The following is a 16109-nucleotide window of genomic DNA, read 5'->3' on the forward strand; positions in this document are numbered from 1 at the left end:
TTCATCCACTATTTCACCTCATAGACGTTAAATTCCCAATAATACTGGAACACATATTTCTTTATTTCTGACCTAGAAACCAGATACAAATTTTCGTCTGCCTAGCTTCAAAATTACCTTAACAGCTACATGTTTCAAAAATCCTTTCATTTCCTGTGTATCCCCCTTAGAGGTGGAATTTCGAAATATGCAGTATAAGCGGTATAAGATCAACACCCTTTCCAAATCTCAAGGTTTATTTTCCTTGGCGGTCTGGACTGTGTGAATTTCATAGTAATGGCCTCCACACACACACACACACACACACACACACACACACACACACACACACACACACACACACACACACACCACTAACAATGCCACCACCGACTCCTGGAGAAATTTCTGCAGACGCCCTTGTTCCACTGCAGTCATATTTTGCCGACGACCTACATTTAGCAGCGTGGGAGGGATAGTGTCGTGCAACAGACAGTATACTCAGTAGACAACGAACTGTTCGTTGTGAAATCAGCGACATAGGAACCGAGACTGACACAGAAGGTGCTGAAGGTGAAGCACACTAGACTCGTGTCTACCACGGCTTCAAATAGTATCGATTTACTATGAACGGAAGTTCCGAAAAGTGAGCAAGTAATTTTACAGTAAATTCAGTACCGATGGTGAGGATATACAACGAAAAACATTTCTATAATATTTCAGAAATAATGAAACATTCCACTCAAGTCGCGCGGCAGAAAACGCAATGGATATGCTTGCACTTAAGACGGAAGGCCCTACGTGCTTACGCAGGCTTACGACAGATCGCAAAATTCGGCAGTAGGCGTAAGGCAACCTCTTGTGCTGCCATCTGTTATTGATGCCAGGCATCAAGGTCTCAGTAGTACGACCATCCACTGGAGAGTAGTTTGCTTTGTAAGCACTCCGTCTTCAGGCCACGAGTGACCTACTGGGACAGCACCATCCGACCGCCGTGTCATCATCCGTGGAGGAGGGGCGGGGGTCAGCACACTGCTCTCCCGGTCGTTATGTTGGTATTCTTTGACCGGAGCCGTTACTATTCGGTCGAGTAGCTCCTCGATTGGCATCACGAGGCTGAGTGCACCCCGAGAAATGGCAAGAGCGCATGGCGGACTGGATGACCCCCCTTCCAAGTGCCTTCAACGCCCGACAACGCACTTAACTCCTGTGATCTCACGTGAACCGATGCAACCTCCGCGGCAAGGCCGTTGCCGCAGATATTTTACAGTAGTTGCTTACGTTTCATAATTATCTAGTTTACGGGGAAAATGTAAAAAAGGCGATTGTCACCGAAGCTACAAGTAATCTGAATTTCAGGTTAGTTATCAAGTGGTCTTGTGTGCGAGCCTGAATTTTTCATCCTTTGCGGTGGGAATGATTCAAACCCGTCATGTTCTTCTTATGAAGTGTTCTATTTATTTTGCACACAATGATCGTTTGTAGTTGTCTTGAGTTACTACGTTGATAAATTTTTGTTTGGCGCTCGTATCATAACTGAGATTTGCGCTTGCGCTTAATGGCTGAAGGTGAATTAGCGTAATGAGTAGTAGCGAATGTTACAGTAACATGTTAGTAAATTATTTCAGGTAAATTACGTTAGTCGTGTAATATTATCCGTATACCAGTACAGTATATGGGCCAATTACGTTAGTCATGGAATACTATCCGTATAAGACTATGTCACCTTGGTGTCCCGGAATTTGCTTCAATTTTGGAATCCACGAAAGAACTGGAAATTTTCCTTTACACAGCTTTCCATATAATTTCTATTACAGTGATTCAGTCTTGTGTGTCGCTCGACTTTTCTGACTGTGAAATAAATTCTATCGCTCAGGTGCTTATTACCTCTTCGTGTTTCCATTTGCCGATATTGCGCATAAACACTTACATATCTCAAAGTTGCTATGGACATTGATGGAACGACACACTTTTCTGTGGCGACACTGCAGTTTAGAGATAGAAAAACCGATCAGTTAAAACGACATGGGTATTTTAGTTCTTAATAACCGATGTCTTTCGGTATTTGTTTGCCCTCGGTTATAACAAGTATCTTTTTATTTTTTCCTGATAACCACGTAAAAACAGATATACCAATTAGCCACAGCTGTCATAGTAAAATTTTTAGTTTTCAAATAAACCTTTTTTAAAAAAGACGAGTAATTTTTATTCGTAAGATTTCCATAGCTCTGAAATACTGCGTTATTACAGAAAAAATGGGAAAAGTGATGTATGCCACTTTAATAACACTGCTGATAGAAACGAGCAACAAATGAATTGGTCCAACATTGCCGAGACAATACTGTGCCTGTTATACAAGCAGAGCGCGAGAATGGACGCAGTTTCTCGCTGTTGTCGAACGTCAGTTGTAACACAGAATGACACCATCTGGAAGCCTGGAAGTATTTTACGATATGCAGTACGTCTGAAGCACAATGGTCGATTTGGTCACTTGCAACATCATACAAGGAAAAAAGTTAAAATTTTACAAATCATTCATAGTTCAGGATAAAAATAGAAAGTGCCTGATCTGCTGCCTGTGTCTACGTAGTATTCCGTTATCTGCTTTTAGCCCTTAACAGAGAAATTAAAACGAAAAAGAGAGTTCTCCTGCCGCAGTTTTCACTCTTTATCGCTGGACTATACGTAATGCCCGCATAGTGCTGTGATAATCGATTTCAATATAATTTTTGAGCAGAGTTCTAAAAACTAAAATCAGTAGGAAAATACCGGCAGTTTTCTGTAGTATAGAAGCACTCGCTATATTTTGAGAGAAGCAGCGAACATCGGACAAAGTTTTATTGGACTATTTAATTTAAAGAAATTAGAATTATATTAATACCGTCAGTTGCTCACGGGTGTTGATAAATATAAACGTGGACAAGTGAAAATGTGTGCCGCGACCGGGACTCGAACCCGGGATCTCTTGCTAAAATGACAGACGCTCTATCCATCTAGGCCACCGAGGGCACAGTGTATGGTTCGACTGCAGGGACTATCTCGCGCACGCCTCCTGCGAGACTCACATTCTCACCTTGAATGTCCATACACTACAGTCGTAGAGTCCCACTCCAACACACTCATTCCTCGTGGAAGACATGTCCATATCCATATAAATATATGGTTCTGGCAATACCAGCCATGACCTTCTTCTATGAAGATGCACAAGTATTCCCGAACTGTTACGGGACTTGGTAAGAATGTGTTCCACGAGTAATGAGTGTGTTGGTGTGGGACACTACAAATGTAGTGTGTGGACATGCAAGGTGAGAATGTGAGTCTCGCGAGAGACGTGCGCGAGATAGTACCTGCAGTCACACTATCGTCTGTGCCCTCGGTGGCTCAGATGGGCAGAGCGCCTGCCAAGTAAGCTGGAGATCCCGGGTTCGAGTCCCAGACAGGCACACATTGTCACCCGTCCCCGTTGATATATATCGACACCCGTGAGCAGCTGACGGTATTAATATAATTCTAATTTCGTTCTGGACGACTGCAGGTCATCATAAAGGTATTTGACGTTTTGATTCCATTTATCAAGAAACTGAGAAAGTAAAAATTTTTAAATCTTTGTTTGATTTCTACGTTTACAAGATGAAATGATGTAAATAAAAGACTGAAAATCGGTTATTACAAGAACTGGTATTGTGACGGGCTTTAACAATTAGGTTAAAGTGAGGCTGGGAAACTGATAAGAGCCGAAAACCAGTTGTTTTAGCGATAACCGACATTCCCACTGCTGTTCTGAGTGGTAAGATTGACGCGCAAGGACATCTAGAACAGTTTCTCAGAAAGGTTACTGCAACTCTGATGTTCTCAAAATGAACGGGCCAGCCATTGGCGTCCGCGAGGGGTAAGGGGAGGGGGAGGGGAGGATAGGCAAAAGGGCACTTTCACCCGTCGCCCCTAACCATCCTTGGAATCTGGAGTAAAGAGTTTTTATTCGTTACAGTATACTCATACTCTTCCAGATAAGAATTCTCCACAATACTGCTAAACCTTAGCTTTGACCAGTTGTAGCGCTTATAGAGTTAGGGTCTTGTAGCTTGATGCACCTCGTAACTGACCAGCTGATTTGTACACAGAGTGCCAGTCTCAGAATCATGCACTCCAGCCTCGACGCGCCTTCCCCCCTCCCCACCACTGGAAATATTTCTGCAGACTCCAGTCTGCCACTGTGCATATATTTTGATAACATCCTGGTTTTAATAGCATCGAAGGAACAGCATTGTGGAGTAAAGGGTAGACCTAGCACAGACCACACCATTCACAATGAAACGCATCACTTAGTAGATGGTGAAGTACTTTGAAGCTAGCCAGATAGAAACAGAACCTCCTGGCACTGTATCTAACCCAAATTCTAATCTTACACTAATCTCTTGTATGTACCAACCACGCCCTCAAAGAGCCAACGATTTACTATTATCAAAAGTTCCGAAAAATGAGGAAGAAATTGACCCACACTTTTTTCCGTTGTTCATTATTTCGATTACCCCATAAAGGGAATGGACTTGTAGCCACAGGTTACACAAGCGATAGATGGTTTAAAATACATAAAAAGAGATGACAATAGGAAACGATTTTTAAAAACACGATGATGCTCGGCTTTTACGATTTTTACAGGAAAAAAAATGGATGACAAAATAAAGGTTTTTCAAAAATACGCTGGTGGACAATATTGGGGATTTTTTTATCTGTATAGATGACTAGCGGAAAAGCTTGGTGTTGACCAGGCATTTATTTACAGCTGTGCGTCCACGTCCGTACTATGCAGCGTCTGGCCTTGTCCTGAGTTTTTATGACGTATCTCCTGAAACATGTGTCGTACAATGATATGATTTTGTAGGTGCATTCAGCGTCATATGCGGATACTGTCTGCAAAATTTATTGCGAATATAGTAGCAAAGAAGTAACAAATTTAAATGTCACGAATGCTGTGATCCCCACACACATGGGTGCAACTAATGTACACAGGATGCTTGGCTCCATCATTATGGCTACCATCACCTGTGGTCGAAATTGGACCAGCTGTGTCGACGTAGTGAAAATATAAATGTGCATAACTTGGTAAACGTCCATTCTTTCCAGCCATCAGACCTGATCTACGATCAAAAATATCATGTAAAAGTGGTAGGGGCAACGGCCTTGCCGCAGTGGATACACCAGTTCCCGTCAGATCACTGAAGTTTAGCACTTTCGGGCGTGGTCGGCACTTGGATGGGTGACCATCCGGGCCGCTATGCGCTGTTTCCATTTTTCGGGTTGCACTCAGCCTTGCGATGCCAATTGAGGAACTACTCGACCGAATAGTAGCGGCTCCAGTCAAAGGAAACTACCACAACGAGTGGGACAGCCAGCTCCTACTCCACCCTCAGTGAGAATGACGTGGCGGTCGGATGGTCCTGATTGGCCACTTGTGGCCTGAACACGGAGTGCTTTTTTAAAGTAGTGCTCCCTACATAAAACTGACAGTCTAGGCTCAGGGACTGTCCACGGTAAATGCTGCAATGGACCTACGAATACTATTAAAATAACGGTTTCAGTTCTCTTTAACTGTCCAATCATCTGAAGTGAGTCCTTATTGAAGTGCGCTGAAAGATAGATTTTATGTTAATGGCGGATAAATTTTATGTTAATGGCGGCAAATTAACTTTACCCTAATGACACACAAGGTCAATGCCGTTCTATCACGTAAAGTGTTCTCAGATCGAAATGTTTTGCATTACCAAATCTCCAATGTAGATTCATCATACCGCAATTATAATTCTCAAAATAATTTGGAGCTACGTTAAATGCATATTTAAATGCATCTTTCAAAACAATACCAGAATTCTCATTAGATCATCATTATCAGTGGCTAGAGTATTCCTATTATTTCGTCTACCAAAAACCGCGTCTCACTATGGCTTTTTCAGTACGCTGTTTTGTTTTCCACTGCTGACAATAGAAACGATCTGGCAGATGTGACATTGTAGATGTCCAGTATGCGTCTCTTAATGCAAATAAACCGTCTGGAACATTTACCCTTGAACGGCCCTAGAATGGGATTTCATGGAACGTTATTACTTTCCTGTGTCCATTTCTATCACACCAGCTGATCGCCACGACTGGGGAGAGTGAGGAGGGGGTGGGGTGAAAGTTGGCAGCACTTTGAGTGGCAGAAACCTCACGTTTCCGTCATTTGTTTTCATAATGACGTAGTGCCAATTCGTCACATTGGACGCTTTTCTCTCGGAAACGTTTACATTCATCGTCTGGATATCAATGTCGCCTTCTGAGGTATGCAGTCGCACCACTCTGTACGAAATAGGTTCTAAGCTGATGCAGTCGACAAGTAACGTCGAAGTATATCGTCACCTCGAAATATATCGACACCTCGAAATAAATCAACACCTAGAAATAAATCGCCACCCCTAAATAAATCGTAACATCGAAATAAATCGACACCATGAAAAAAATCGAAACTTCGAAATCAATCGACACCTCCAAAAGACTGCTACATCGAAATGATTCGATATCCCGAAATATATCGACATCTTGACGCATTTCAGCTTATCATATAGATCGATATCTCGAAACTCAAGGACCTCTCGAAATAAATCGAGGTATAGAAATATATAGATATCTTGAAATATATTGGTACCTCGTAATATAAAGATATCTCTAAAAATACGATATCTAGAAATTTATGGATTACTTGAGATATAGAGCTTTCTTGAAATATATCGATATCTCGATAGGAATCGATATCGGAATGACACCGACCATTGAAATATATCGATACCTCGAAATATATAGACAAACCGATTTGTGCCGGTATATAAAAATAAATCGATATCTCGACATAAACAGATACTTCGAAATCAATCGATACCTCGAAATAAATGGACTCCTGAATACAGATAGATATCTTGAAATAAATCGACATCTCCATATAATGTGTGGTTCGACGTAAGTCGATATATCGAAATTAATCGATAATGGGAAAAGAATGGACGTATCGAAATAAATCTGGACCGCTAAGCAAACGATACTCGAAATAAATAGATATATCGAAATATATCGCTATCTCGATAAATACCGATATCTAGTGGTCGGATATATGTTTCAAGATGACATGACATATCAGTATAGTTCGATATACATGAAAATACTTTGGATTTTCAATATATCGATAGATTTCTAGACCTCAGGGAAAAAATCGCCGATCCAACCTTGGTGCAAAAACGCAGACCTAGGGAAAAAACGCCGACCTCGGGGAAAAACGCAGACCTCGGGGGAAAAACGCCGACCTCGGGGTAAAACGCCGACTTCGGGGAAAAACGACGACATCGTGGGAAAACGACGACATCGTGGGAAAACGCCGACCTTCGGAAAACTGCCGACCTCAGGAAAAATCCAGTTCCATTAATTTACGCAGACACTAATCTATGTCACCATTTGGTTATCAAAATGCAACCAAATTCCTGGTATTTATCACCTCACACAAAAAGTGGTCGTGACAGAAAAGTCTCGTTCTTTAGAAAGTTCAGAATGAGATGTTCTAAATATTGCAGTTTATCCATTTACAATAATCTACAAGCATTGCACAATGAGAAGAGACTGTCAACCACAGCACTTTGAAACAGTGGACAGCCACGAAGACAGAGGTTGCATTGCTGTTTCCAATCCTCTGGTGCTTGAGATTCAGAATCCAGGATTGCCTCGAATGAGAACAGCAGGAATGAATGTTCTGCACCAGTGTAGAACTTACTCTGGAACTCCACAGAAAATCAAAAGGCCCAATTATATCACATCATTCTCAGCAAACTACAGAAGCCTATAATGGACGTAACAACGTCGTCACCTCCTTCACCAGTGAAAGATCTTAGTAGCTATTGAGTCAAGAGTAGGGGGCCAATTAATAATTTGTTTTTCAAAGCTAATTCAGTGTATATGGGAATACTCAGTGGACATCTTTAACCATCATATTTTACTGTCTAAGATATGTCAACATCCCAGACTATAAGTATAAGCAGAGCTTGGTCTTTCCCAATCCGAGATTGTTCAGAATGGGTATCAAGGGAATCAGATCCACTGGGCATTTAGAGCATCCTGCTTTAAACAATATGAGCAGGCAGTAGACACAGACACAGAATTTGAAATTTCTCTGTGAAGCGGTTACCTTCATCGTCTGAAAACTTATGTTGTGTGCTGCGGTATGCGGAGGCACTAATAGCAACACAGTAAAACACAGAAGAAGCTTATAAGTTGATGTAATCAGCCAGTAAGAAGCAGTAAAATTCAAGATTTAGTAATCGATTATTGACTTATTATCCGGCTTTGGTGTCTTGGACATGAGCTAGGAACTTAAGATTTGGCATGAAGGGAGGTCTAGCAGCCATGTTGCACAGGAGAATGTGAAAAGTTTTCATGTGCAGTAAAAACCTAAGAAATCCGCCCGTTTTCGTCATCTGCTATCGAATCGACGTAAAGCCAGATCGTCACATTGGCCGTTTCCTCTCTGAAACGGTTACATTTATCGTGTGCAAACTTACGTCGCGTGCTGCGGTATGCGGAGACACTAAAAGCACCATAGTAGAACACAGAAGAAGCTTCTACGTTGATGTAATAGCCAGTAAGCAGCTGTACAATTGAAGTATTAGTTATCGATTATTGACTTTTTAGAAGGCTTTAGTGCATTGGAGATGAGCTAGGAACTTAAGATTCTGCATGAAAGGAGGACTAGCAGCCGAGTTGCACGCGAGAATGTAAAAAGTGTTCATATGTAGTAAAAACCTGAGAAATCCGTCCGTTTTCGTCATTTGTTATCAAATCGACTTACAGCCAGATCGCCACATTGGCCGCTCTTCTATCTGAAATGGTTACATTTATCGCCTGTAAAGCTTAGTCGCGTGATGCGGTATGGTGAAACACTAAAAGAACCATAGTAGAACACAGAAGAAGCTTCTAAGTTGATGTAATAGCCAGTAAGAAGTAGTACAATTCACGTTTTAGTTATCGATTACTGACTTTTTAGACCGCTTTGGCGCCTTGGACATGACGTAGGATCTTACGATTTTGCATGAATGGAGGACAGGCAGCTGCGTTGAACGGGAGACTGTGAACAGTGTTCATATGTAGTAAAAACTTGAGAAATCCGTCCGTTTTCCTCATTTGTAATCGAATCGACTTAAAGCCAGATCGTTACATTGGCCGCTCTTCTCTCTGAAACGGTTACATTTATCGTCTGCAAACCTATGTCGCGTGCTGCGGTATGCGGAGACACTAAAAGCAATATAGTAGAACACAGAAGTAGCTTCTAAGTTGATGTAATAGCCAGTAAGTAGTAGTACTATTCGCGTTTTAGTTATCGATTATTTCTTGTTAGCCGGCTTGGCGCCTTGGACATGAGCTAGGAGCCTAAGATTTTGCATGAAATGAGGACTAGCAGGAGCATTGCACGGAAGAATGAAAAAAATGTTCATATGTAGTAAAAACCTGAGGAATCTGTCCGTATTCGCCATCTATTATCGAATCGACTTAAAGCCAGATCGTCACATTGGCCGCTCTTCTCTCTGAAACGGTTACATTTATCGTCTGCAAAGCTATGTCGCGTGCTGCGGTATGAGCGAGACACTAAAAGAATCATCGTAGAACTCAGTAGAAGCTTCTAAGTTAATGTAATGCCAGTAAGGAACTGCGGTATGTGCCGACACTAAAAGCACCATAGTAGAACACAGAAGAAGCTTCTAAGTCGAATAGAAAGTAAGAAGTAGTAGATTGCAAGTTTTAGTTATCGATTTCAGACTTTATAGCCGGCTTTGGTACCTTGGACATGAGCCAAGATCTTACGATTATTCATGAATGGACGACTTGTAGCTGCGTTGCACGGGAGAATGTGAAAAGTGTTCATATGTAGTATAAACATGAGAAATCGGTCCGTTTTCGTTATTTGTTATCGAATCCACTTAAAGCCATATCATCAGTTTGGCCGCTCTTCCCTCTGAAACGGGTATATTTATCGTCTGCAAAGCTAATTCGCGTGAGGCGGTATGGTGAAACACTAAAAGCACCATAGTAGAACACAGAAGTAGCTTCTTAGATGATGTAATAGCCAGTAAGAATCTGTACAATTCAAGTTTAGTTATCGATTATTGACCTTTTACCCTTCTTTGATGCCTTGGACATGAGCTATTACCGTAATATTATGCATGAAGGGAAGTCTAGCAGCCGCTTTGCACGGGAGAATGTGAAAAGTGTTCATATGTAGTAAAAACCTGAGAAATCAGTCTGTTTTCGTCATTTGTTATCAAATCGACTTACAGCCAAATCGTCACATTGGCCGCTCTTCTATCTGAAATGGTTACATTTATCGTCTGTAAAGCTTTGTCGCGTGATGCGGTATGGTGAAACACTAAAAGAACCATAGTAGAACACAGAAGAAGCTTCTAATTGATGTAATAGCCAGTAAGAAGTAGTACAATTCTCGTTTTAGTTATCGATTATTCACTTTTTAGACGGCTTTGGCGCCTTGGACATGACGTAGGATCTTACGATTTTGCATGAATGGAGGACTGGCAGCTGCGTTGCACGGGAGAATGTGAACAGTCTTCATATGTAGTAAAAACTTGAGAAATCCGTCCGTTTTCCTCATTTGTTATTGAATCGACTTAAAGCCAGATCGTTACATTGGCCGCTCTTCTATCTGAAACGGTTACATTTATCGTCTGCAAAGCTATGTCGCGTGCTGCGGTATGTGGAGACACTAAAAGCACCATAGTAGGACACAGATGAATTTTCTATGTTGATGTAATAGCCAGTAAGAGGTAGTACAATCCAAGTTTTAGTTATCGATTATTGACTTTTTATCCGGCTTTGATGCCTTGGACATGAGCTAGGACCTAAAGATTTTGCATAAAAATAGGACTAGCAGCCGCGTTGCACGGGAGAATGTGAAAAGTTTTCATACGTAGTTAAAACCTGAGTAATCCGTCCGTTTTCGTCATTTGTTATCGAATCGATTTAAAGACAGATCGTCACATTGGCCGCTCTTCTCTCTGAAACGGTTACATTTATCGTCAACAAAGATATGTCGCCTGCTGCGGTATGTGAAGACACTAAAAGCACCATAGTAGAACACAGAAGAAGCTTCTAAGTTGATGTAATAGCCAGTAAGAAGTAGTACAATTCAAGTTTTAGTTATCGACTATTGACTTTTTAGCCGCCTTTGGTGTCTTGAACATGAGCTGGGACCTTAAGATTTTGTATGAAATGAGAACTAGCAGCTGCGTCGCTCGGGAGAATGTGTACAGTATTCATATGTAGTAAAAACCTGTAAAAACCGTCGGTTTTCGTCATTTGTTATCGTTACGACTTAAACCCAGATCGTCACATTGGCCGCCCTTCTCTCTGAAACGGTTACATTTGTCGTCAACAAAGCTATGTCGATTGCTGCGGTATGCGGAGACACTAAAAGCACCATAGTAGAACAAAGAAGAAGCTTCTAAGTTGATCTAATAGCCAGTAAGAAGTAGTACAATTCAAGTTTTAGTTATCTATTATTGACTTTTTATCCAGCTTTGGTGCCTTGGACATGAGCTAGGACCATAAGATTTTGCATTACAGGAGGACTAGCAGCCGCGTTGGACGAGAGAATGTGAGAAGTGTTAATATATAGTAAAAACTTGAGAAATCCGTCCATTTTCGTCATTTGTTATCGAATCGACTTAAAGTCAGATCGTCACATTGGAAACCCTTCCCTCTGAAACGGTTACATTTATCATCTGCAAAGCTATGTCGCATGCTGCGGTATGCGGAGACACTTAAAACACCATAGTAGAACACAGATGATGCTTCTAAGTTGATGTAATAGCCAACAAGAAGTAGTACAATTCAAGTTTCATTTATCGATTATTGACTTTTTAGTCGGCTTTGTTGACTTGAAAGTGAGCTAGGATCTTAAGGTTTTGGATGAAAGCAGAAGTAGCAGCCGTGTTGCACGGGAGAATGTGAAAAGTGTTCATATGTGTTCAAAACCTGAGAAATCCGTCCGTTTTCGTCGTTATCGAATCGACTTACAGCCAGATCGTCACGTTCGCCGCTCTTCTCTCTGAAACGGTTACATTTATCGTCTCCAAAACTATGTCGCGTGCTGTGGTATGCAGAGACACTAAAAGCATCATAGTAGAACACAGATGAAGCTTCTAAGTGGATGTAATAGCCTACAAGAAGTAGTACAATTCAAATTTAGTTATCGATTATTGACTTTTTAGACGGCTTTAGTGCCTTGGCCATGAGACAGGACCATAAGATTTTGCATTACAGGAGGACTAGCAGCCGTGTTGGACGAGAGAATGTGAAAAGTGTTAATATATAGTAAAAACTTGAGAAATCCGTCCATTTTCGTCATTTGTTATCGAATCGACTTATAGCCAGATCGTCACATTGGCCGCTCTTCTCTCTGAAATGGTTACATTTATCGTCTGCAAAGATATGTCGCCTGCTGCGGTATGTGAAGACACTAAAAGCACCATAGTAGAACACAGAAGAAGCTTCTAAGTTGATGTAATAGCCAGTAAGAAGTAGTACAATTCAAGTTTTAGTTATCGACTATTGACTTTCCGTCCGTTTTCGTCATTTGTTAACGTATCGACATAAAGCCAGAAGGTCACATTAGCCGCTTTTCTCCCATAAACGGTTACATTTATCGTCTGCAAAGCTATGACGCGTGCTGCGGTATGCGGAGACACTAAAAGCACCATAGTAGAACACAGATGAAGCTTCTAAGTTAATGTAATAGCCAGTAAGAAATAGTAAAGTTCTTGTTTTAGTTATCGATTATTGAGTTTTTAGCCGGCTTTGGTGCCTTGGACATGAGCTAGGAATTCATGATTCTGCATGAACGGAGGACAAGCCGCCGCGTTGCACGGGCGAACGTAAAAAGTGATCATATGTACTAAAAACCTGAAAAAACCGACCGTCTCCCTCATTTGTTATCGATTCGACTTAAATTCAAATCGCCATATTGGCCGCTCTTCTGTCTGTAACGGTTACATTTATCGTCTGCAAAGCTATGTCGCGTGCTGCAGTATGCGGACACAATAAAAGCACCATAGTAGAACACAGATGAAGCTTCTATGTAGATCTAATAGCCAGTAAGATGTAGTAAAATTTTCCAGTTTTAGTTATCCATTATTGACCTTTTAGACGGCTTTGGTGCCTTAGACATGAGCTACGACCTTAGGATTTAGCATGAAAGGAGGACTAGCAGCTGCGTTGCACGGGCGAATGTAAAAAGTGATCACTTGTACTAAAAACCTGAGAAATCCTTCCGTTTTCGTCATTTGTTATCAAAACGTTTAAATCCAGATCGACACATTGGACGCTCTTCTCTCTGAAACGGTTACATTTATCTTCTGAAAAGCTATGTCGCGTGCTGCGGTATGCGGAGACACTAAAAGCACCATTGTAGAACACCGATGCCATTGTAGAAAACAGATGAAGCTTCTATGTTGATGCAATAGCCAGTAAGAAGTAGTAAAATTCAATTTCCAGTTATCGATTATTGACTATTTAGCCGGGTTAGGGCATTGGACATGGGCTAGGACTTTTCGATTTTGCATGAAAGAGGAGTAGCAGCCGCGTTGCACGGGCGAATGTGAAAAGTGTCATATGTAGTGAAAACGTGAGAAATCTGTCCATTTTCGTCATTTGTTATCGAATCGACTTAAATCCAGATCGTCACATTGGCCGCTCATCTCTCGGAAATGCGCGAGACACTAAAAGCACCATAGTAGACCATAGAAGTAGCTTCTAAGTTCATGTATTAGCCAGTAAGAAATATTACAATTCAAGTTTTAGTTATCGATTATTGACCTTTTACCCTTCTTTTGTGCCTTGGACATGAGCTAGGACCTTATATTTTGCATGAAGGGAGGTCTAGCAGCCGCTTTGCATGGGAGAATGTAAAAAGTGTTCATAAATAGTAAAAACCTGAGAAATCCGTCTGTTTTCGTCATTTGTTAACAAATTGACTTGAAGCCAGATCGCCACATTGGCGGCTCTTCTCTCTGAAACAGTTACATTTATCATCTGCAAAGCTATGTCGCGTGCTGCGGTAAGCGGAGACACTAAAAGCACCATAGTAGAACACAGATGAAGCTTCTAAGTTGATCTAATAGCCAGTAAGAAGTAGTACAATTCAACTTTCAGTTATCGATTATTGACTTTTTAGCCGGGTTAGGTGCCTTGGACATGAGCTAGGACCTTGCTATTTTGCATGAAAGGAGGACTAGCAGCCGCGTTGCACGTGCGAATGTGAAAAGTTTTCATATGTAGTAAAAACCTGAGAAATCCGTCCGTTTTCGTCATTTGTTATCGAATCGACTTAAATACTGATCGACACATTGGCCGCTCTTCTCTCTGAAACGGTTACGTTTATCGTCTGCAAAGCTAGGGCGCGTGCTGCCGTATGCGGTGACACGAAAAGCACCATAGTAGACCACATATGAAACTTCTAAGCTGATGTAATAGTCAGTAAGAAGTAGTACAACTCAAGTATTAGTTATCGATTTATGACTTTTTAGCCGGCTTTGGTGCATTGGATATGATTTACGACATTACGATTTTGCATGAAAGGAGAACTAGCAGCCGCGTTGCACGGGCGAATGTGAAAAGTGTTCATATATAGTAAAAACCTGAGAAATCCGTCCGTTTTCGTCATTTGGTATCGAATCGACTTAAAGCCAGATTATCACATTGGCCGCTTTCCTCTCTCAAACGATTACATTTATCGTCTGCAACGCCATTTTGCGTGCTACCATATCCGGAGACATTAAAAGCTACATAGTAGAACACAGACGAAGTTTCTAAGTTAATGTTATAGCCAGTAAGAAGTGGTAGAATTCAAGTTTTAGTTATAGATAATTGACTTTTTAAACGGCTTTGGTGCCTTGCACATGAGCTAGGACCTTAAGATTTTGCATGAAAGGAGGACTAGCAGGCGCGTTGCACGGGCGAATGTGAAAAGTGTTCATATGTAGAAAACACCTGAGAAATCCGTCCGTTTTCGTCATTGGTTATTGAATCGACTTAAAGCAAGATCGTCACATTTGCCGCTCTTCTCTCTGAAACTTTTACATTCATCGTCTGCAGAGCTATGTCGCGTCCTGCGGTATCCGGAGACACTAAAAGCACCGTAGTAGATCACAGCTGAAGGTTCTAAGTTAATGGAATAGCCAGTAAGAAGTAGTACAATTCAAGTTTTAGTTATCGATTATTGAATTTTTAGCCGGTTTTGGTGCCTTGGACATGAGCTAGGACTTTACGATTTTGCATCATAGGAGGTCTAGCAGCCGCGTTACAAGGGAGAATGTGAAAAGTGTTCACATGTAGTAAAAACGTGAGAAATCCGTCCGTTTTCGTCATTTGTTTTCGAATCGATCTTCAAACCAGATCGTCACATTGGCCGCACTTCTCTCTGAAATTGTTACATTTATCGTCTGCAAAGCTATGTCGCGTGCTGCGGTATGCGGAGCCACTAAAAGCACCATAGTAGAACACAGATGAAGCTTCTATGTTAATGTAATAGCCAGTAAGAAGTAGTACAATTCAAGTTTTAGTTATCGATTATTGACTTTTTGGCCGGCTTTGGTGCTTAGACATGATTTACGACATTACGATTTTGCATGAAAGGAGAACTAGCAGCCGCGTTGCACGGGCGAATGTGAAAAGTGTTCATATATAGTAAAAACCTGAGAAATCCGTCCGTTTTCGTCATTTGGTATCGAATCGACTTAAAGCCAGATTAACACATTGGCCGCTTTTCTCTCTGAAACGATTACATTTATTGTCTGCAACGCTATTTTGCGTGCTACCATATCCGGAGACATTAAAAGCTACATAGTAGAACACATACGAAGCTTCTAAGTTAATGTTATAGCCAGTAAGAAGTGGTAGAATTCAAATTTTAGTTATAGATAATTGACTTTTTAAATGGCTTTGGTGCCTTGGACATAAGCTAGGACCTTAAGATTTTGCATGAAAGGAGGACTAGCAAGCGCGTTGCAGGGGAGTATGTAAAAAGCATATGTAGTAAAAACCTAAGAAATCCG

This window comes from Schistocerca gregaria, unplaced genomic scaffold (genome assembly GCF_023897955.1).
Source record: "Schistocerca gregaria isolate iqSchGreg1 unplaced genomic scaffold, iqSchGreg1.2 ptg000224l, whole genome shotgun sequence".
Classification (NCBI taxonomy): domain Eukaryota; kingdom Metazoa; phylum Arthropoda; class Insecta; order Orthoptera; family Acrididae; genus Schistocerca; species Schistocerca gregaria.